This window comes from Otolemur garnettii, unplaced genomic scaffold, assembly GCF_000181295.1.
Source record: "Otolemur garnettii isolate 467f Iridium unplaced genomic scaffold, OtoGar3 scaffold00064, whole genome shotgun sequence".
NCBI lineage: Eukaryota > Metazoa > Chordata > Mammalia > Primates > Galagidae > Otolemur > Otolemur garnettii.
The window spans coordinates 5079427-5104395 of record NW_003852459.1 but is presented as its reverse complement, the minus strand read 5'-3'; positions in this window follow the sequence as shown (position 1 = coordinate 5104395).

Genomic DNA, 24969 nt, shown 5'->3' with positions numbered 1-24969 from the left:
TCCTCAAATCCTACAGCACAGTGACTGCAGAACTCGACTCCTGACTCAGGGGTTCTAACTTTCCATTCCTGGATACTTGCTTAGGCCATCATACTGCATTCCAATTTCAGAATTCCTAACATGTGTGTTTTGGTTCATATCAGGACTTTAAGGCTACAGTTGCCCAGCATTAAAGCAGAAAGAAAAATCAAAGGAGAGTTTGAGATATTTTCCCTCAGTACTTGGGATTATATTGTGATTAAAATAATTCTTAAATTTTTATTAATATATTTCAAAAAATTAATTTAGAAAATTATTATGCCTGACTTTTTCCTTCCTCAATGAATAAAATGACTTTCAAGACAGCTACTGTATTATTTTCAAATTGTACCCTTTCCTTCTACAAATGAAATAGTCCTGTATTTTTCCACTGCAGGTGAATTTGATATTCAAAAACAGGCGAAGACTAATGGTTCTGATTAGAATGAAGCAGAAAGTGAGGAGGATGTGTGAACTTCCCCACACAGACATTGAGCCAGATAATTTAAGCTTGGGTGTCTGTTACTTTATTTCATTTAAAACAAAATTGGTTCTATTTCTGGAAATCCATGCCTTAACTATGTATTTCAATCTTTACCTGAACTAATATCATCTTTATATACCTGAACTAAACTTACTGAGGTGGGGCACCCACAAAGCCTTTGCTTTCAACAGTACTTTGTTCTTCAATCTCTAACATGTTCTGGCCCTTTGAGGTGTCTCCCTACTAGTAACTTTGTATTTGCATAAAGAGGAATTCAATGGCATTGTTTATTTGTTAGCTTACTGTTTTTCAAAATGGGGTCCATTTAACATATTTTATATGAAAAAGAAATATTTGACAGAGATGTTGTGTAACACTGGACTCAGTTATCTAGGTCTAGAAGCAGAGATAATGTTGTTAAAGCTTCTTCAATTTATTTGGCCTGGAATCAATCTTTTCATAAAACAAAATTATTTTTTGTAGTTGTCTATAAAAAATGCTTTGAGAGGTCTTGCGTGTACTTTCACAGTGAGGACTTTGTCTAATAGTTCTCTACCTCACGTTCCTATTTTTCTGTTACAAATGGAATCAACTCCTCTGAGTTTACCCTGGCACTTTCCCAGCTCTCACAGTGAAAATCCTGCATGCCAAGAAGTCCCAGTGTCCAGAAAACTGGGCTGCCTGGCTGCCCTCTTGATAAGCTTAATTTGGAGTATAGAATTTTATACTAAAATATGATTATCATTGCAGTGCTTTTAAACATGTCTACAAATGTTTTCACACATCTCCCATCAACAGAGTCTAAGTGCCCACAGCTTGAATATGGGCTGGCTTTGTGACTTGCTGCATGACTTCTGAGGTTAGAAAGTATTTTTCTACTTAATTCATATTCTATCTTTGTATTTAAAACATATATTTTTTCCAGAAAAAAGATATTAATATTTTTAGTCTGCTAAATTTTATTCTGTCATAGTATCTAGAAGAATTTTCCTAAAGCGTACCCATTATCCCAAGTCTGCAATTCCATTTGAATGTTCTCTTTTTTCCTAAAATAGGCTCCAATACAAAAGAATTTGATAATAAAGTATTTTTCATCACAACTCATTTCACAAACATGAACCCTAATAAAGAGAATATATTTAAATATGAAAGATGGCAATATAGATTATAAACATGTAGATTCATGTCATACTTAGCTTCTTTTCTAATGCTCCTTATTTTCCTTCAGACAATTTTCACCCCATTTATCCTCTTGTTATCTGACTGCTTCTAAGCTTTGTTTTGTAATTTATTTTTATATTGATTAGCTGATCTTTTTAGTTTTGGATATTTTTCCCACACTTTTCTTATTCACAGTTATATTTTACTCTTAAGTGTTTGGCCTGTAAGTTTCTTCTTGCCAGTTTTAATGGTCCATAATTTCCAATGGAAAGTCTGCTGCCAGAACCTTTCTCCCTCCAGTGTTAATGGCTGCTCTTGAGAACCTGCCCCGCCCTCCATCATCTAATTTGAGTCAATGAGGGGGCAGACAAAACAGATGGTTGGCACAGGGTGGGATGATTCACTGTTTGAAATCATGGTGAAACATTTTTGAAATTGGTGAGGGAGAGGGAAGCCTGACATTTGACAGAGCCATGTAAAAATTGCACTATCCAGATGAAGTTCAGCTTAATTTTCACTGTTATTTTCCAGATGTACTGATCATATGATTACAATTTTAAGATTATATTGAGAATATACCTTTTCCCAAGTGTACTGTAATCATTTCAGCAAAATGAGTTTATCAACGAGTGTCAATGTCAGGACAATTCTCAAAAAGTTATTGTTGCCCTAACTTCTTCCTTTTTATTTTTCATGACCTATTGAATACCTCCTCTATTTCATTTGTATGGAGGTTACCTTTTTTGCATAATTTGTCTCCATGTTGCCTAACTGATTTCATCCCAAATTATGGGTATAATGGAACATCAAACTACTTTGTTAGGAAATAAGTATATGTTATATATATATGCATATATATATGCACACATATATAATTTATGTTGTATTTATATTCTACTGCCACTGATTTATGGCACAGAGTATATAACTAAAGAAGTATTTATTATGGAACTAAATCATTATGATTATATAAAGAAAATAATATATAAAAATAAAATTTAGACAAATTCAAATCTGAAATAGTTTATTTCAAAACTTTTAAAAATTTGTAGCCAAAGTTTTCTTACTTTTATTAAGTTTGATTCTTAAAAGAAAGAGAACAAAAGATGCAATAGAGTCACCATGACGATTTGACCTTATAAACTATATATTCTCTACAGAGGCAGTGTAACCCTGCTAGTGGTTGAAAATTTATTCTTGGTTATTAAAAATTCTAGTTTTTAGAATGCTTTGTGGCTCTCCAAAAGGTCCTATTACAAAACAGATATGCACTATTTTCTGATGTTAAAACTTGGGGGGGAGGGAGAATTAGGAAAAACATGTTTTAAATCTTTCTCAATTAGATGTAATACAAAATAAGTTAGAGAAGCATTGTGGTAGGCAGGTAAAGTCTTTTCTTGTTCTGATGAAATAACAGATGATAATTTTATAATTAACTTTCCAAGTTATGTCCATATATTTACAATGATAAATGTGTATCAATCGTATGTCAACCTCAGGCATTGAATATAAAATGAGTTTATAGAGATAATCACCTATGCTTTAAAAAATAATGGAAGAATGTAAACAAAGAATGTAGCATTACATCTTAAGAATGTAGAAGAAAAGGACAAACCAACTTAGCAGAAAGAAGGAAATAACATTAGAACATAAATAAATGAAATGCAGATGAGAGAAACATAGAAAAGATCAACCAGCTAAGACTTGGTATTTTTAAAAGATATAAAGAAATTGAAACACCTTTAGCTAGACAAATAAAAAGAGACCACACAAAGAAGGAAGAACTGAAAGAGAAGACAGTACAACTTACATCACAGAACCATAAAGATAATAAGTGACTAATAGAAATAATTAGATGCCAATTAGAAAACTTAGAAGAAATGGATAAATTCTTAGAATACAACTTACCAAGACTGAATTATGAAAATATAGCAAATATGAACAAAGACAGGAAGGAGATTGACTCAGTAATCAAAAATCTCCTAACAAAGAGAAGCCAGGACTGGATGGGTTTACTGGTAAATTTTCCCAAACATTTAAGGAAGAATCAATTTCAATTTTTCTCAAACTCATCCTCAACACTGATAAGAAACAAATATTGCAAATTCCTTTTACAAGGCCAGCATTATCCTGAGACTAAAGATAGACAAGAATACTAAGATGTTGGTGTAGGTCTATATTCTTGATGTGCATAGATGCAAAATATCTCAATGAGATAATAGCAAACCGAATTTAATTGCACATCAAAAGCTTTATATACAAGTATCAAGTGGAATTTGTCTTTGGCTTGTTAGGACGATTCAACATATGAGAACCAATAAATTATCTCATAGTAACAAAAAGAAGTATAAAAATCATATGACTATCTCATTAGATGTACAAGTATTTGACACAATTCAGTATCCTTTCATGATGAAAATTCTCAATGTAATAAGGGTGTATGTGACAGACTTACAGCTAACAACATACAAAATATATAATGCTGAAAGCCCTACCTCGAAAATCAGGAACAGGACAAGGATATACTAATTATTTCCATTCAACATAGCACTGTCAAGAAAAAAAGAAATGAAAATTATACAAAAAAAAAAAAAAAAAGAAGAAGTATGGGGTGGCACCTGTGGCTCAAAAGAGTAGGGCGCTGGCCCCATATACTGGATGTGGCAGGTTCAAACTCAGCCCCAGTCAAAAACTGCAAAAAAAATAAAAATAAGCAACAAAATCTTCTATACAGATAATCCTAAATTTCTCACAATAATGTCAGAATTACTAAATTCAATAATTTATCTTACAATAAAGTGGCAAGATATAAAATTAACATATAAAAATAACTTGAGTTTGTATATACTAATGATGAAATAGCCAAAAAAGACATTAAGAAAATATTCCCACTTACAGTAATAATCAAAAATAACAAAATAGAAGTAAATTTAACAAAGAAGATGAAATATGTGAAGAGTGAAAAATGTAAAACATTGATGAAAAAATTCAAGAAGAGAAAAATTAATATAAGATTATTTCATGCTCATATTTTGGAAGTATTAATGTTAGTATTAATATTAGTGAGATGGCCTCCACATTTGATGCCATCTCTATCAAAATTCTAATGGGATTTTTTACAGAAACTGGAAAATAAAGTATCTGAAATTTCAAATGGAACTATAAAAGAAAAGCCAAGGTGATTTTGGGCAAAAAGAACAAAGATGAGGCGTCACTTTTTCTGGTTTCTAAATATATTACAAAACTAAAGCAATCAAAACATCATGGTACTCATATAAAAACAAACATATAGACCAATGGAAAAACATAAAGATCCCCAAATAAACCCATACATTTATGGCGAACACATTTTTAACAAGGGCTAGAAACAGAAAATAGGGAAGAAGTTTTCAATAAATGGTGCTGGAAAAACTGAACATGCACATGCGGAAGAATGAAATTGAACCCTTGTCTCAGGCCATGTAATGCATCTACTTAAAATAAATTAATGACCTAAAACTGTAAAACAACTAGAAGAAAGTGTACAGAAAAAGCTTATTGACTGTGGTTTGGACAATGATTTTGTAAATATGACCCGAAAAATCACAGGCAACTGAAGGAAGAATAAACAGAATTGCACCAAACTACAAAGCTTTTGTACCACAAAGGAAACAAACTAATGTGAAAATCTTTAGAAAGGGATAAAATACATGCCAACATACCTCTGAGAGGGGTTCATAGGCAAACTATACCAGAAACTCAAACAACTGAATTTTTAAAAACTTAAATAATAAAAGATCTAAATAGACACATCCCCCAAAGAAGACAAATTACAACAGATACATGAAAATGTCTTCAATGTCATTTATCATCAGAGAAATGTAAATCAAAACTAAGTTCTCATACCTGTTAGAATGCCCATTATATATTTATTAAAAAAGTGTTGGCAAGGATGTGGGAGAAAAGGGAACCCTGTAAATCATCGGTGGGTTGCAAATTGGTAAAATCATCATCGTAGAAAGCGGGAGGGTCCTCAACAACTTAAAAATAGCACTGGCACATGATCCAGGAAACTACTTTGGAGTATATAGCTGCAAGAAATGAAATCATTATGGTGAAGAGATAGCTAGCCTCTCACATTTATGACAGCATTATTCACAATAGCCAACATATGGAAGCAACAAAATCTGATGAATGAATGGATAAAGAAAAATGTGATATTCAGCCTTAAAAAAGTAGAAACTTTCGTCATTCATGGCAACATGGACAAACCTGGATGAAATTACACTGAGTGAAATAAGCATAAGCCAGATACAGAAAGACAAATAGTGCATGATCTCATTTGTATGTGGAATCTAAAAACGTTGAATGCATACAAGTAGAGAGTAGAATATCAGTTGTCAAGGGCTGGGAAGATGGAGAAATGGGGAGACGTAACCAGATACTCCATGCACACAGTAACCAGAGAAAGATCACTTTAGGACAAAGAACACGATCAGGTATAGAGAAGGACATTACTGAATGAAAAAAGGATAAATTCTTCAAGAAGACAAACTAGTTCTAAATAGTAATGTTTCTAACAAGAGAGCATCAATACATATAAAGCAATATATATATTTTGGAGCTGAAGATAGAACTAGACAAATACACAATTAGAGTCTTTATCATTCCTTATCAATAATGAATAAAGAGTAGTAATTTATGAGAGAAAAATATCAGTAAATGTAGAGCAGCACTGAAAAATGCAACCAAACAGCTAGTCTAAATTGAAATTCATTGAAAACACCATCCCCCCCAAAAGTTCATTGTTTTCTTCAAATGCAGAAGGAACATTTACCAAGTTAGATAATATTCTGGCCCATAAAACAAACCTAAATATATTTATAAGAAATGAAATCATATAAACCATGATAAAAATTAACCTAGAATTCAGTAACAGAAATCTATCTGAATGTCTCCAGAATTCTGAAAAAAACATATTTCTGAATAATTCACAAATCAAAGAGGAAACCTTAAATAAATTTAAAATATTTTGAACTGAATAAAAAATTTTAAAAACCCAGCACATTAAAATTTGAGGGATACAGCTAAAACTTACAGGAAATACATATGTTAAATGTTTTTTTAGAATCAAAGAAAGGTCAATAAGAACATAAGCACCCACTCTAAGAATTAGAACAAGAAAAATTAAGCCCAAACAAACAGAAGAAACAAAGGATTAGAGTAGAAATCAATGAAATTTAAAATGGAAAGACAATAATCAATACATTTTAAAGCTTAATTTTTTGAAAAGATCAATGGACTTGATAAATCTCTAAGTATATTAATTCACAAGAAAAATAAGATGATTCAAATTATCAATATCAGTAATGAAAGGAAGCATTGATAGGGAGACAAAATATTGACAATAAAAACTCAATATAGACAATTTCATGCCCATGATTTCAACAACTTTAGATAAAACTGATCAATTCCCTGAGAGAAAAATGTATAAAAACTCACTCAAGAAGAAATAGATAACATGAATAGTTGTATGTGTATTCGAAAAATTGAATTACACTTAAAAATCTTCCAAAAAATAAAGCTCCTGGCAAAGATTTTATTGGTAAATTCTAGCCCACCTAATGAAGTAATAGTATCAATTTTACACAATATTTTAAAGAACAGAGAAGGATTAAGCATTTCCCAGCTCATCTTGTAAGTCCTGCATCTCCCAATTCCAAAATTAGTAGAGTGTGAAAATGAAAAATAGTAACTTTACAATAGAGAAATATAGCAGACATCACCTTACCCAAGTAATCAAGTACTCTATCAATATTAATGAATCATGTTGATATTATGCACCACTTGAATGATGCAAATCTTTCCCAATATCCATAAAGTTAGTCTGATCATGAGAAAACACCAGAAAAGTCTACAAAATACCTGACTGCTGCACTTTAAATTGGCAATATTGTGAAAGGCAAAGAAAAAGCCAGCACACTTCCACAGACTGGAGATTACAGAGACGGGGCAACTAAATGCACTGTGGGATCCTGTGGCAATCTGAATAGAGCCAGAAGTTTAGTTAATAGTGTATTGTTCCAAAGTCCACGTCAAAGTTTTGATGACGATGCTTTGTTACATAAGACTATAATGACAAGGAGCTGAGTGAAAGGTGTATGACAACTACTGTTTTTGCAGCTCTTCTTTAAATATGATATTATTTCAAAATGAAAAGTTTAAAAAATTGACTTAAAATAATCATACTTTAAAAAATGTATATAATTTTCCACTCCAAGAATCAAGATTTGAGATGCAACTATAAAATAATTTTGGTCATTTATTAAGTAAACATTCAAAACTTATCTTTCTGAAGAAGTGCTAGCTTTTTTTAGGTAGATAATATCATACCTCAAAAGAATGTAGAAACTTTTTTTTTTTTAATATTGAGCTATTGTTAGTATACTAACATATAGTTTAATTCAAGACCACATTTTATATCAGAACACTGTTATATGTGACAGAAATACATCACAAATTAGTTTCTGAAAAATAAATGAAATAATAATTTTGCCTTTTACCAGGTCTCTTAGGTCAAATATGTTTATATTCTGTTCCTATGGCTGCCTAGCATGCAAATTTGTCCTGACTATCATTCTGCTGTAAAGGTAATAACCATGCTCTCCATGATTAAGTAACAGAAGGATTTCATCAAGGAGTACGAAAGGATGCATTTAAAGGATTTCATTTAAACATGTTAATATTTAAAATGTTGCTTGTATCAATAACCCTATTAGAATTCAGTCTGCATTGACACTAATGAAAGACCCTTGTTATTCGGCTAGGTTACTTCTTGATTATTGTTTCAGTAACTTTAAAAGTACTGAAAGGAATATTTAAATATGTTTTAAAACAGATAAAATCATATAAAATGTGTTCTCAGGAGTAAATTTGTGGTAATAATTATAATAAGATATTACAAATTTTAAAACTAATTAATTCAGTCACAGCAAGCAACACTCATTTTTACTACATCCAAAATAACATCCAATATTTATCAGCCCTGGATAAAAATGTTTCTCTTGAATGAAATACTCCAAAACTGATTATTATATACATGTAGTTTAAGTTGTTACCATACAACAATATAATTTTTAAGTGATAAAAATTGGGAATGACCTTCTAATCCAGCAAGTTATTTTTTTATAAACAAGTTTACTATAGAAGTGCAAAAAGGTGAGGTGATCATCTCAATGTTATTCTATTTTGAAGAAAGAATTAAAAAACACTCCAGAATAATTAGTTTATTTATGCCATATTATGGAATGTGAAAATAAAGGAAAATCAATTGAAATCAATTGAAAAAATAAACAAAACAAGCAAATAGACAAATCTACAAGGTAGATTGTTCTGTGAGAAAACTTACCTAGTTGCATGAAAAACAGGGCTTTATTAAATTAAGAGCTGTGGTTGTGTACAGATTTCAGAAAATGTAAATAGGTGGGTCACTACAAGACTTTTGAGACAGACTGTGTTGTGGTCTATTATTTTGAAGAGTGCATGTGGGGATACTTAAGGGAAGAATCATATCTTGATGTGCTTGCATTAGTAGTAATGATGATTTTATAAATTTGAAACCAATATTCAATTATTAATTAGTAGTAGATTAGAAATATTATTAGAAATAGGGTTCAGAGTGTGGAAAAAGGGAGACAATAATTGGAGGATCAATTCAAATTCATTTTCCTGGCTTTGAGCACAGAGTGAGAGACCCTGTCACTTTAATATTCTGAAGTCAGAGGTGTTAAATCCCCTTCCCCTCACAGCTGCCACTTTGCAGCTGGCTGGAGGCCTTGAAGCTGCTTCTACCAGGGCAGGACTGTGTGCTATGGGAGAGTGGTTTTAAGGAGTTAAGAATGTGAATTCTTTAAACTTTGTCCAACACAGGAAGACTTGCTCCAGACCAGATAAGAAGAAGAAAGATCTCTTTTCTTCTGTCACCTTGATTGGGCCAGAGGAGTCTATCTGTTTGGACACCAGGCTGTCAGAGTATTAAAACATTGCATCTATGGGGTGTGACTGTGGGTCAGCTAGGACTTGGTCCTTGAGCCGCATCTATGGTGTGTGACCGTGGGTCAGCTAGGATTTGGTCCTTTAGTTGGTCTCTAATTGGCTTAATTATCAAGATTTGGTTTACATAAAAATCATAATACTCTGAAACAGTAAAAAGTAGTAAGCAAATCCATGCAATTAACGTAATCAGCGGTAGAGTGAGTTTAGTTAGTAGAAATGCAAGCGCACCAAGAACCATGATGGGACTGTTTGCCTTGCCTTCATGAGATCTATGACTGTAACACTGGTGTATGAAATAAATACAGAGCTAGCCTGATACTGGGGCAACATCCTGGAAACCTCACGAAGAAGTGTGTGCTGCCTCCCCAGCCCCGCTGCTCTTAAAACTATCTCTTTGTCTCTATTATTTCTCTATAGTAATCTCTACGACTCTCATCAATAAATTTCAAAAATAATTTTCCATCTGTCCCGCATCACCGGGCCACTAGGAAGTAAACCCACTGCTCATTGAAACTGATCCCAGACCTTATTTGGCTCCAAGAAAAACAGTGAACAGCACTCTGATTCACCCAGGCAAGTTGCAACTTACTGGTGTTGCTAATAGGGGCTTCATTTATTTCTGTCTGTGAAGAATTTATGTCCTTTGATTTTTGTGTATCTCAAACTTTTGTAATGACCCATGTATATTATCTGTATTTCAGAGATAACTCTGAAATAAAAACATGAAACCAATGATTAAAAATTAAAATTGCTGTAAATTAGTGGTAATGAAATACAGTTAATAAATAAAAGTTTACTTAAAAATTTATTTTTTAACATGCATAAAATAATGGCATGTAAGTTTGCTGTGTTTCTGTGGATTGCATGTCAATGTGTATAAAAATATAATCTAAATATTAGCAGATATAATTTGTGGGTAGTGAGAATATGACATTTTGTCATATTTTATTTTTGCATGTCTAAATGTCATTAATTTATATGATAAATATTTATGACTTCTGTAATAATAAAAGGTTATTTTTAAAAACAAAATTACTTTCATGACTCTAAACCAGAACAAGGAAGACCATTAAAAAATGAGTAGTGCTTTGTTTATGGCTGATAAACCACCCAAGAGACTGAGAATGCTTCAGATCCTCTAGGCATATATGACTCAAGTTTACTCCTTATTTATGTTTTAAAAAAATTTTAGAAGGTATTTTCAACCTCTTCCATTGAACTCCCACTGACGTGAGCAAAATCATTGCAAAATATTTTAGCAAAAAATCAGAATTTATAGCTATCAATAATAAACACTTAGTTTAAAACATCTTGGTACATACCTGAATTATTCAATAATTTTAAGTATTTAATTATTCAATAATTATCTAATTATTTAAATTTAATACATTTATTCAAAATATACATGTTTAATAATACCAATAAATTAGTTTGGGAATTATCAGAATAGATATCAGAAATTATAAGAAAAATGTTGGATTTCTTATTTTTCCAAATGCTAGTGTTACCAAGTCAACATAAAAATAATAAGTATATTTTTTAATAACAGTTATTGTCATAAATATTTTCAGGCTTTCTATTAACTCTGTACATTCTGTTTTAAAAAGTCTCAAATATTTACATAATAACACAGAATAACTTAGATATTACACCACGATTGACTTGAAAATAAGGATACCAAATAACAGTATTAACCTTTGGGAATTTATATTTTATTACTCTGATGCAAGGAATCCAAAATAACTTTTAATACTTAAAAAGCGTATGTTATATTTTAATTATTCTCTCTTAGTATGTAGATCTAAAGCAAATCATAGATCAATTCTAATTTGTAGGAAAAATACAGTAAATATCTTTCCTCCCCCAACTACAAAACCTAGATAATACTTAAAAACAAAAAATGTTAATTATTTTTTCACATCATCAGTTAATCAGTCCGTAGAGTCTTTTTTTTTTTGAGACGGAGCCTCAAGCTATCCCCCTGGGTAGAGTGCTATGGCATCAGGCTCACAGCAACCTCCAACTCCTGGGCTCAAGCGAGTCTCCTGCCTCAGCCTCCCAAGTAGCTGGGACTACAGGTGCCCGCCACAACGCCGGGCTATTTTTTGGTTGCAGCCATCTTTGTTGTTTGGCGGGCCCGGGCTGGGGATTCGAACCCGCCACCTTAGGTGTATGTGGCTGGCACCTTAGCCGCTTGAGCCACAGGCGCCGAGCCCGTAGAGTCTTTTTTATCTGAACTTATTGACAATGACATAAGAAAGAGTTGTCTGTATCCTGTAACACCTTCACTTAAAGAAAGTCATGGAGATGGCCTCCCTACTTTCCCACACTTAATGGAATTTCCCCTCCAAAAGAACTTATTTTTAAGTCAATTAGAATGGAAGGCAGCAGGACTTCCTAGCCTAGAAGCCAAAACATAAGATTCCAACTTCAATTACATTTAATGGTACTTCATTCAAAATTGTATAATATTCTATTATTTGTCAATTTGGTGCATATCTGGGTACCTGTACAATTTAGCAAAGAAAAGACAATACTAGCAAATGGAAAAAGGGAGCAAATATTATAATGAATTTGAGCCCAGTTTTAGAAATGAAAACAAAAATAATTACATAGATATCAGACCTTAACTATATATTAAGCTGATTATTTTACATTTGGCTTGAATAAAAATTGCAACAAACACACAGTTGACTACATCTTCAGAATTCTATACTCAGTGTTAAAATTTGAATTGTTATCCAAAAAGATGTAGGTTGGAGTCCTAACACACTGTACCTCAGAATGTGAACTTACTTGGAAAGAAAGCCCTTATAGATGTAACTATTTAAGTTTAGATGAACTCAGTGAAGTATCATAAACCTTTAATTCAATATGACAAGTGTCTTTGTAAGAAGAGACAAGATACCCAAGATAAAATCAGATGACAATGGAGATCAAGGTTAAAGTAATGGAGCTAAAAGGCAGAACATGTCAAGAATCGCCAGGAAACAACCAGAAACCATAAACAAGGAAAGAAGACTCTCTCCTATATGGTGGAGAGGAAACATGGCTCTACCAACACTTTAATTTTAGACTTTTAAACACCAAGACTGTTGGCGTGGAAGTGGAGAAGAGGGAACACTTCTGCACTGCTAGTGGGAATGCAAACTAATACTTCCTTTTGGAAAGATGTTTGGAGATCATTTAGGGACCTAAAAATAGACCTGCTATTGGATCCTACAATTCCTCTACTAGTATATATCCAAGAGACCAAAAATCACTTTATAACAAAGATATTTGTACCAGAATGTTTATTGCAGCCTGATTCATAATTGCTAAGTCATGGAAGAAGCCCAAGTGCCCATCAACTCATGAATGGATTAATAAATTGTGGTATACATACACCACGGAATGTTATGCAGCCTTAAAAAAAGATGGAGACTTTACCTCTTTTATGTCTACATGGATGGAGTTGGAACATATTCTTCTTAGCAAAGTATCTCAAGAATGGAATAAAAAGTATCCAATGTACTCAGCCCTAGAATGAAACCAATTTATAAACACCCACACTCCCATATGAATGCTATAACCCAACCACAGCCCAAGATGAAGGGGAAAGAGGAGGAGGAGAGGAAAGGAGTGGGAGATGGGTGGAGGGAGGGTAATTGGTGGGACCACACCTGTGGTGCATTTTACAAGGGTACATGTTAAATCTACTAAGTGTAGAATAGAAATGTTGTAACACAATAACTAAGAAAATGCAGTGAAGGCTATGTTAACCAGTTTCATGAAATTATTTCAAATTGTATATAAAAACCAGCACATTATACCCCATAATTGCATTATTGTACACAAGTATGATTTAGTAAATAAATAGAAGCTCAGTTTGTGGTTCTTTGTTATAGTAGCCCTAGGAAACTAATGCAACCAGATAAGGTACATTTTAGGAATTTGTTAACAAACCAATACTAAGGAGCTTTTATGAAAAAAGATAACTAAAAAAAAAGACATGAAAAATTATCAGAGAAGTAGCAAGACACAGTGAGGCAAGGATACGGTAAATGTTATATCTCTAAGCAAACAATGAGCTTGTAAAACAACATTAATGCAATCTACTTTTTAGAGATAAAAAGAAATATAAAATTAAAATGTTGGATCACAATAATTTTGTGGAAATTATTAATATCAAATTGAAATCACTTAAGTCAAACCCTAACACGATGGAGCCAAGAGGCCATGAAGAAAGAGCCCTCATGTCCATACAGCTGCAACAGGAATACCATATGCATCCTTGCATGCATATCTATAATGAGAATTAGGCAAAGACCTCCTCAAAAACACAGTATTCTAGATAAACCACTTGGCACCATTCTGGATAAACCATTTGTACAGGGACACTTGCCCATCAACAACCGCCTTCACCAATGGCTGGCATCAACCTCTACAATAAGCCTCTTTAATCAGCCGTCAATTTTTCAAACCAGTGTACATAGTCTTTTCCTTTTTATCTTTAAAAGCTTCCCTTAGCCCCAACTTCTACAGATGTGCCTATCATCTGTCTTAGTATGTACCTAACAGTTTGCCATTACCATGCTATTCTCAAATAAATTCATTAGACAAACTGTCTCTCTCTGTTATTATTTAGGTTGGCCATATAAAAAAAGTAATTCTAAAGTACTTATATTGTTTGGGATACAAATAAAAATATTCGTCTTAGAATTTGTTTGATTGAATTCCCATGTTGAAATTTTCTGAAAAAAGAAAAATATAATCCAAAACAGTAGAAAAAAGGAGAATGAGATGATGAGGGGACAATCAATTAATCCTGAAGAAGCCGAAAGAGAAAGAGAAAGAAAATCCAAAATTTAAAATTATAGAATATTCCAAATAAAATATAAATATTTTATAACCATATCAATGAAAAACACAAGATTTATCAGATTGAACTTTTCAAAACTACTTTATGTAAGTCATACTAAAATAAAAGTTCAATAAGACTAACTTTAAAAATGCAGCAAAAGATATACCTGTGCAATATTAGGTATAAGGGAACTGTTGTATCTATATAAATATCAGATTATATTTACCAGGAACTTACGTCTAAGCTTGAAAAATATATAAAACTGCAAGAAAAAAACTCAACAATTTTCAAAACATGCTAAAAAATGTAAACATATTATTCCCATACATATGACATCAATAAATCCAACAGATTATAAAATGCAGTAAGAATGTTAACATAATTGCAATTTTGACTGAGCATTGCTCAAAAAACATATTCATATTAAACCTATAGAAAAAAATCTTAAAAATTAAAAATATCTTAAAATTGAAGATTTTTAAAGATAATCAAGGATTTAAAGTAAAAAAAAATCCATTCATTGCAAAGTTTATTAAATATGTAAAAGTGAAATGTGTAAAAATAAGAAACAACAAATTGAGGAATGTATATGAGAAATGTAATTGAGAAAATTGTATTTCTGTAATGTAGCAATCATTAAAAAATATATATTTGAAATAATAAGATAATATCAAAATTATAAAAAACAGAAATAAATGTAGGGGCGGTGCTTGTGGCTCAGTGGGTAGGCTGCCAGCCCCATATACTGAGGGAGGTGGGTTCAAACCCGGCCCTGGCCAAACTACAACAAAAAAATAGCCAGGCCTGTGGCAGGTGCCTGTTGTCCCAGGTGCTCGGGAGCCTGAGGGAAGAGAATCGCCGAAGCCCAGGAGTTGGAGGTTGCTGTGAGCTGTGTGACACCATGGCATTCTACTGAGGGTGATAAAAGTGAGACTCTGTCTCTACAAAAAAAGAAAAAATAAATAAATGTAATAAAATATGTCAAAACTCATAGTCTTCACTATTTAGATAAGTTAAAATGTATGTACTGGAAGAATAAATGTTAAGACGCCAATTCTCTTGAAGCTGCTATTTGAAGTCAAGTTGACTACTGAGTCAATCCACTCTCCAAAATATCCCAGCAGGTGTTGTGTGTCTGTGTGTCAACTGAAAAACTGATTCTAAAGGCAAACAACATAGGACAGTCCAAACAGTTTCAAAAAAAAAAAAAAAAAGATAAAAAGAGCGAAACTAGCCAGGTATTGTGGTTGACACCTGTAGCAAGAGTTTGAGGTTGCTGTGAGCTAGGATGCCAGGGCACTCTACCTAGGGCACAGAATGAGACCATCTCAATAAAAAACTCTCTAAGAACATGTACAGTCTGATGTAAAAACTTAACTGAAAAGCTAAGGTAATCAAGATAGTCTGATACTGGCAGTGAATATTAATGAATTAAGGGGAATATGAATAGGGTTGATTGACATATGATGTCACAGTAATTTAATACAAAAAAACACAATGTTTTAAAAAATACACATACCCACAAAATGCCAGAGACAAGCAAACAAAATAACAAAAATGAAGCCCCTCACATTCTAGTAAGGATGAGGATATGGAAAGACTGGAAATCCTATACATTTCTGATGGAGTCAATGAAGGAACTCTTTTTGGAGAGCAATTTATAAAATTCTTATAAAATCAAGCCTATTTTTTTTATGCAATCTAACAAGTCCACTTCTAGGTGTGGAAAAATAAAAACATGTCATCATACAGACAAAAAATGTAGACATGCAAACGCAATGAAATTTTGTTTAAAACACTCAAAAACTCAGCACCACCCCAATATCTGGCAACAGACAATAGCATACAATTTAATTCACTGGGATTAAGGGAAAAGAGAGAAGTACAGATACCTCACACAACATGGTTGAATCTCACAGCTACTATGCTGAATGAAATTAGCCAGACACAAAACATTACATGTTGTTTATATACAATTCTAAAGAAAAAACACTGTGGGGCAAGAAAGCAAATTATTGGCTTCCTGGGTTGATTGGCCCCAGGGGGCTGACTAATTTGAGACACAAGAAAACCTTCTTGGGTTGATGGAAAAATTTAATATTGATTGTGGTGATGGTTATATATACTTAAATAAGGAGGGTTTATTGTATATATATTATACCTTAATAGGATTGATTTAAAAAATAAAGCACATACTAGGACATGAAGAAAGTCTTTAGAAATTGATGACTTTCTTTCTTTCTTTCTATCATAAACTATTAAACAATTTCCCCAATACATGGTGTCCTAAATTCTGGCCAATGTCAATAAGATGAAATAATGTACAATGTATATAAGAGGGGAACAATAAATTTTGATTCACTTTTGTCATTCACTCTCCCATGAACTTATAGAAATATTCTAATCAGAGAAGTGTGGCTTGTGTACTTTTATAATGACTTTCAAACAAATTTTACAACTCATTTTTTATCTCTTTGCTCTTAGGCCATTAGACTACAGTTTGTGTTATCACTATACACACATACACACACACATAACATGCATGTATATATACACACATATATAAACACATTTAATTCAGGGAGCAGTTATGTAATCTGTGCATTCTATCTGCTAAGCAATATCTACTGAATTGATTTAAATTTCAACTGTCATTCTAAGAAGTCTAAGGGTAGTCATTATTTTAAAATTTTTCATTAAATTCACTGTGATAAATTTTCTGTACTGATGGGAAGATGAAAAAGACATGATCGCATTGTCATGTAACTAACATTTCAAAAAATACTATTGAATCTGGAATTAAGGAAGCTGAACGTCAGGAGAATTTTCATGATAGGATAATTATGTGAATGTTTTCTAGGTGGCAATCAGTTTATCATCCAGTTTACTTATGACATTTTCTATGTTTTTGATTTAGTAAAAGTAATGATTAATTTATTGGAGGAAACAATTAGGTGAATTTAGGACTATTTTTCAAATATATATATAAGAAAAAGTAAAATTTAAATCTTGTAGATCATTTCAGGTATTACCAAATTTCTAATTTATTATAAATCCAAAAGAGTCTTGCTTGGTTTTGTTCATATTAGATACTATCTCTAAAACTACAAATACCTGAGCTCATAGCCTAAGCATAAATTTTTCTCTCTTTAACCCATTCAAGTTAGTTAAGCAAAATCAAGCATAGCCATTCCAAATTATATGGAGAAAAATCTTCTCACCAAAAATCAGACCTCTGTTCATATCAGATGCTGATTATGCCTCTTACTTTTCAGTGAGAAGTACATGAAACAAAGCAACAACAAAAGGATCTGTGATTGTAAAAGACATTTCTTTTATAATTATTTAGATTTCTTCTTTTTATCTTTATAAATTTCATATTTTAAAAATTGATTTGTTTTACCACATTTCAGGGAAAAATTCAAAGTTGCTGCATGTGAATGTTAAAACCTGTGATTTCTCAGATGAGCCGAGTTTAGCCCCAGGGCTCACCCATAAAGGCCAGCTGAACATCCAGTGTACTTTCCCTTCATTGTGGTCAGTGAATCAGCAAGTGTTACAGGAGTTCGCTGTGAAATACCAGGTGCTATTTCAACAGCCCTTCTTTCACAATTCTTAGGGTGGGGTCGTTCTGTAGAGCTTGATAAGGTTACTGGAACTCAGTTCCTGGGGTGGTCAAGTTAACATCCTCTAGCCTCATGCTTTCTGAATGTAGAAGGTAGTCACAGAAACCTGGTTCCCTTTTTTGGGCAAAAGGCTACTCAACCACAAGCTGCTTATTAAACTATGTCTGGAAAATATTATTCACTGAAATCATGTCTCAATAGCACCAAGTTTAATTTTGTAATTAACCAAACCATCTGTCATTGCAAGGTTCTCTTAAGGCCATCCAAATGGAAGAACTTCTACTCGTAGAACCTTGTACGGTGAGTGGTGTTTTGTAATGCATGACTGTAAGAAGAGGATGGTATGAATTTCAAATGATAGCTGCAAATAGATTATCAACTTTCTTCTGCCTCTCACCAACTCCAAAAAAACTAAATTCTGTCTCCTAAAGAGAATTTTTGGCATCTCTGGATAAACAGACTGTTGCCCTTTCCATAAAATGTTATGAAATAAAGTTCATCTGAAGGTAGATGTTGCTGCAGCAAAAGACTGTCCATCTGTGTTTCCACTGTCTGTTAATCATTTTCTTGAAAACTTCATATAATTTTCTTGAAAACTTACAAATAATTACTAACCAGTCAATAATTCTTCTTAAAGGTTTGAATCTTTTTAGATTTCAAAGTTTTCATCTTGATTCATCAGTCATAGATATTTAGAACACATGCAAATGCAGGGACATGAAAACATCAGATATCAAGACTAAAAGCAATGGACACCCTCAGCTGGGCAGCCTGAACCACCGTGGGACTGGGTTGGAATCTTTATTGATGAACGTGTCACATTTGGATCTGAAAGCATCCAAGCAGCTCTGATTCAATAGCTTAGACAAGATCTTAAAGACAGTTTTTTACTTTAGTCATTTTTTTTCTTGGATTTAAATGTTGTATCTGTTAACTATAGAGTATAATTTTTTTTAACACAATAATTAAGTACTGAGGTGAGGGATGTGTTAACCAGTACAATTTAAGCATTCCACATTGTATATGAAATCAGCACATTGTACCCCATAAATGCATTAATGTATACATGATCTACCTCTTTGTGATAAAAAAAATTATTGCTCAGAACAATAAAAAACCCAAACAAGCAAAAAAAAAAAAAAAGAAAGAAAAGAAAGAAAGAAAAATTCTAGAGTTTTTGAAATTTGGTATTCAAAATTTTTTTGAATTAAACAAAATATATCTTTATAATTGTAATATATTTACCAAATAACTTAAAGTTACATAGATGAGAAACTATTGTGAACAATTCAATTGACACAAGCTTAGCAGTTGATATCATTACATTTTGATACTACATAGCCCATAGGAAGAATCAATAGATGCCAGAGAAGTAATGGTGGTAGCCACATATTGATTGTTAGGCTTTTCTACAACAAATTGGAATTTAAAATTTTAATTAATAGTTGAATAAATGCTTTCATAGTTAAATAGGAGATTTGGTTCTCAATAATCTATAACTTTGTACAACAAATACTGAAAATGCCACTTGCATAGATCCTTTACTCCATCGATGAGGATGGATGGCAAAAGCAGTTCTAGACCCTAAAAATGCTGGTTGGTATGGGTTAGCTATTTTCCGATGAGATCAGTCTAAGCACTGCCACCTGCACTCCAAAAGATTGGTCCCAAGAGAGTGATGAGAGTGATGATGTCATTATGCCAACACCATCATCATCTCAGTGTTGTTACATTGAGTCAGCCAAACTTGGCCCCATATTGGTCTAGTTTCTGTTCTTCTGGCTTAAACCCATAAAGTTTGGGAATGATATTCATGTAGAAAAGATTAATGCCTTCAGTCCTAATTATCTTAATTTCAGTTACTCTCTGAGAATACTACCTGGACATGACTGCAAATTATTAAGACTAGAGCTCAAAGAGAATATAACGGATTTTACCTTTTAAAAGTAACATAGCTAATATCCCACTTATGACAACTTTTCCAGTATGTAATCTTATATGTGAACTTTATTTGCCTAGTTAATCAGTTGCCAAAAAATAATTGCCAGTAAGGGCAGAGGAAGAAAGAAAAGACATTAAATATTTCTAAATTTAAAACTATTTCAACCCATAAAAAAAGAAAAGGGAAACATAACTAGATCATTCCAGATTGGGGCGACATGACAATGATATTTCACAAACCCTACTGAAGAAATTAGAAGAAAGAGCCCCCTAAGATTAGTACAGCTACTGGATGTCTAACATTTCATTATATACACATATTTTTTATAAGTAAATAGATGTCAAATAAAATGCTAAATGCATTTCCCATACCATGTTTTAGAATTTATTTCGTGAAAATCTATTTCAACCCTTTCTAGTACAACTGTATCTGTTCACCTTAGACTTGGAGCTTAGTTTTAAATAGTACATAAGTATCTTATGAACCTGAGCTAAGCAGTCAAAATCTTTACCATTGAAGATTATTAGATGATTTTCTTAGAGACAAATAACAGAACAATGGTAACAAAAAGACAGGAGATAATTTCCTTCAGTGCTATAATTAAAATGCATGTAGCCTACCTTAGAATTAAAATGAATTGTTCAGCACCGTAAAGGTACAGATCTAAGAATTTCATTAAAAATAATTAAAATGAAAAGTTGCACCCCAATCCTAGAGAAGAATTTTGACCTGTTATTGGTTATTTGAGAGGGACCAATATGAAAACAGAAAAATCTTCTCCAAATTGTCCAGATTAAGCATTTTTTTCCTTCACTGCTTAGCTATGTTGTAAAAATCTTGTGAATAAAGTCACAAACCTGAAAAAGCATAAAGAAACTATGGCTATTTGCATGTGAGTAAATAAAATGTTGGAAGAAGGGAAAGATAAGAGATTATATAGGGAAAATAACAATATTATTTTAAAATATCTGTGTTTATTGTTGCTATATATGCTACATTTATCAGCAGCCTTTGTTTGTTCAATTAGTACAGACTGAGTTGTCTATCTGCTACTGAGTCATCCAGTCTGGGAATTTACCAGTAACAACTCACTTGCTCTACCTCCATGCATATTTCTACATAGTTATAATCAGAACAAAAAAAGAAAGAAACAAACAAACAAAAAAGAAAAACGAAAGAAAGAAACCTATGGTTTTAGATTTGTTCAAGATTCAAATATCACCAATAATCTGGGTCCAAAATAGCATATTATTTTTCTAAATGCTTCTCAATACTTTTGACTCTTAAAATTATAATATTCTCTTAAAAATGGATAGAATATATTAAATTATTTTTTACCATAAACAGCATGTTCCACATAATTTGAACCAAGTATAAGTACTTCCTTTCAAAAACTACCAAAGAGTTTATTATTGAATACACTGGAAAGAAAGAAATGTTTTCATATTAAACTCCTATGCCATTGGCTTTGGTACAAATGATCAGCTAACAAAATCATTAGCTATTTTTGTCATTGGTTAATTTCAGCAAGAAATTTTTAGGAAATTTTCTAATGCTCAATTTATTACTGCTTTAAAATTATTTTAAAATTTATCCTTAGAAAACACAAAGCATGAGTTTCTTTAATTGATTTCAGAAAATAAAGCACAATGGAATTTGAGATTTATACAAAGAGAAATAATAAATCATCAAGGATCCATATAGAGAGATAATAAAAAGTCTCATAGAATTAAAAAAAATTGGCATGAATAAAATAATTATAAAAATTAAGGTGGTTAATTTCTGTTTGTTACAGATAACTCGTTGGCTATAACATTAATTGATTTAAATGTGTTTTTTAAATATGCTTTTAGAGCTTTTAAAAGGTTTTTTTCATCCTTAATACTTTTTGTTTCTGAAACTTTCCTGACCAAAAGGGAGACCAAAGGGAGATTAAAGAGACACACACTCACTACTTTACACAGACCAGTTGAGATAGTCTTCCCTGAAAAAGATCAGTCTGATGATTTTAAACAGTCTATTTATATGAGCTGTAAGATCAAATATAGCTAATTTACTTTTTCTCTCAAGATGTTCGGCTGTCACATAGACCAAACCATGACAGCCTATATACCAGTAAAAAAAGGCAATGCAGTATCATAAAATCTGCAAAGTAGATCTAATCCTTTCTAGTAAATTCTTTTTATTTTCATTCTTATTTTTAATAAAAAATGTCCACAAAGTTCCTGTGTAATTTTAAATTTAAAATTGCTCATGAACTTCATTGACACCCTATACTGGAGCCATGTCTATGAAACATCAAATTTTCTACCCTATCTATTGAACCTGGGTCACGTTGCATTGGTAACATTTCATTATAGACTTCAACTCAAAACCAATTTTATATATTTCTTTAAAGAGATTATTAAATTGATGCCTTATGTATCAGGCATCAACAATCTTCTGTATCTGCATCTGTCAGTATGAACAGCTAAAAACGGTCTCAGTTTTCTCATCAAGAACATGAGTGATAATTATTTTCATTCAGACATATAATAGAAAAAAAGTATTAACCAAGCCTATGTATAGTTCCCATAAAATAGGCAGAAATAGAAACAGAATAAGCAAATGTATATGTTGATTTTATTATTTCTCTCATTTCTCTTACACCGGTGACTCATAAGCAAAGCAGTTGAGAAAGTCAAATCCTAATCTGACTGTAAATCAGAGTGAGTTTACACTTAGCTGGTAAATTCTAATTCTGGCCCTTCTACCCAGTTTGCAAATATGACTAAGAAACTTCTTTTCTCCTAGTGCCTGTTCTCTCCACCCTATCCCCACTACACCCCACCTTCCCCACATCAACACCTCCTACCCTAACCTTAAACATTGTGGCTTCTCTTGATAGCTGATACGCCCTATGTCAAACACCTGTGTGTGCAATTGGTTCCAAGGGAAAACATGATCTCTCTTCAGAAGCAAATAAAGCATGTGGCATTCAACTCTCTAAGCACATCCTCAAATAGTTTAAGCAACTTCTTGATTTTCATAATTCCGACTTCTGAAGTGCTTCCTTTTTTTACCTCGATTTCAAAATTACAAGGTATCATATGATTATTGTAAAGCTGTGCATTTTGCAAATCAACCTTAATTATTATTAGCCTTTGCTTTTTCAGCAGGAGAAATAAATTTCCCACAGTGGCCATTCATTTGCCTCTCAGCACGATCTCCTCCCTAAAGAAACTTGAATCTGAATCTACTTCCTCTTTATTGGTAGGAAAACAAATGTTTGATTTGGGGCAAGCATGCATGTGAAATTTAAGCACACATACAGGTAACAGCCTTTCCTGAGTACTACCTTAGCCCTTTAGGCAATTTCAGATTCCCAGGAATGATACTCATTTCACCAGAAAGCAAAGCACTGAGAAACAGTAGTTAAGTGATTTGGAAGAAATAGGAAAGGCAAGTACTCTAAGTATGTTGGGGCACTGTGCTCTCATTCCTATCTTGAAGTTAGAAAGACTTGGGGAAATGTTGCCACCCCATTAACTGAAGCATTCTCTTCCCAAGATAATACTATTGAAATGATCGCAAGAAATATTGAGCCCAATTTTCTTGGCTCCTTCGGTTTGTGGGGAATAGGGTAGTTTCATACATGTGCTTTTGAGTTACCGATGACCAAAATGTGACAGGGTAAGCATCTATAGTTCACATATTTTATTTCTCTTTTTGTCTTTCTTTTGCCAAAACACATTTGTATAGGGGCTGGAGAAGGGGATGACAGCTTACACCGGTCATGTCACAGCATTGTTAAGGTCTCCTATTTGTCACCCTATCTCCAGGGCTGACAGTGTTATGGCAGGACAATGGTTATGACTTCACGATAAAGAAGGAAAGAAAAACCAAAAGGGGTATGAGAATATTATGTTTAGCTGCAGGTGTAGTAGACAATTATATAAAACAATAGAATAAAAAAAATCCCTGCTCTGGAGAGGAAAAGATCAAATATTTAAATAAGATTGCTTATAAGAGATGTTTAAGTTAATTAGTCTAACTTTTGCATTTTTTCATCAACAACTTCCATTTCCCTATACCCCTTCTATAAAAGCCTTATGACTTTTAGTGGAGCCAACCTTAAAATAAGCCATCCTACAGAGAATTACAAGCCAGCAAAGGGCCTTGATGTTGGCATAAGATGCAGTAGTTTCTGCCAGAAAGTTCTTACCTTTAATTTTTAGATATAATATGGTGTAACTATATGTCATAATTATAATAGAAAATACAGTGTAAACAGTGCCCCCATGGCTCGGCACCCATACCTCAGTGAGCAGGGCACCAGCCACATACACAGAGATTGGTGGGTTCAAGCCCAGCCTGGGCCTGCTAAACAATGACAACTCCATCCAAAAAATAGCCTGGCATTGTGGTGGGCACCTGTAGTCCCAGCTACTTGGAAGGCTAAGGCAAGAGAATCACGTAAGCCCAAGAATTTGAGGTTGCTGTGAGCTGTGATGCCATAGCACTCTACTGAGTGCAACAGGGTGAGACTCTGTCTCAAGAAAACAAAACAAAACAAAACAAAACCAGTGCCCCTTAGAATTGTGGACTGCAGTGACTTCATTTATTATTATTAGGGCTGGTCTCTACTGAAAACACTTATTCAACTATGTGGTCACCGTGATTTGGGGTGAGGAATATATTCCATTTTAAAACCTCTCAGTAAGAGAAAATTAAAGAATGCCAAACAAATGAGTAATATTAGATTATAATATACTTGAGTATAGATTATACCAGAGCATAGAAAATTATCACCTAGTCTCCTCATGTGCATTTTGTGATCTTTGTCCAGAGCCATTTGACATGAGTTTGTGCTGCAAGCCTA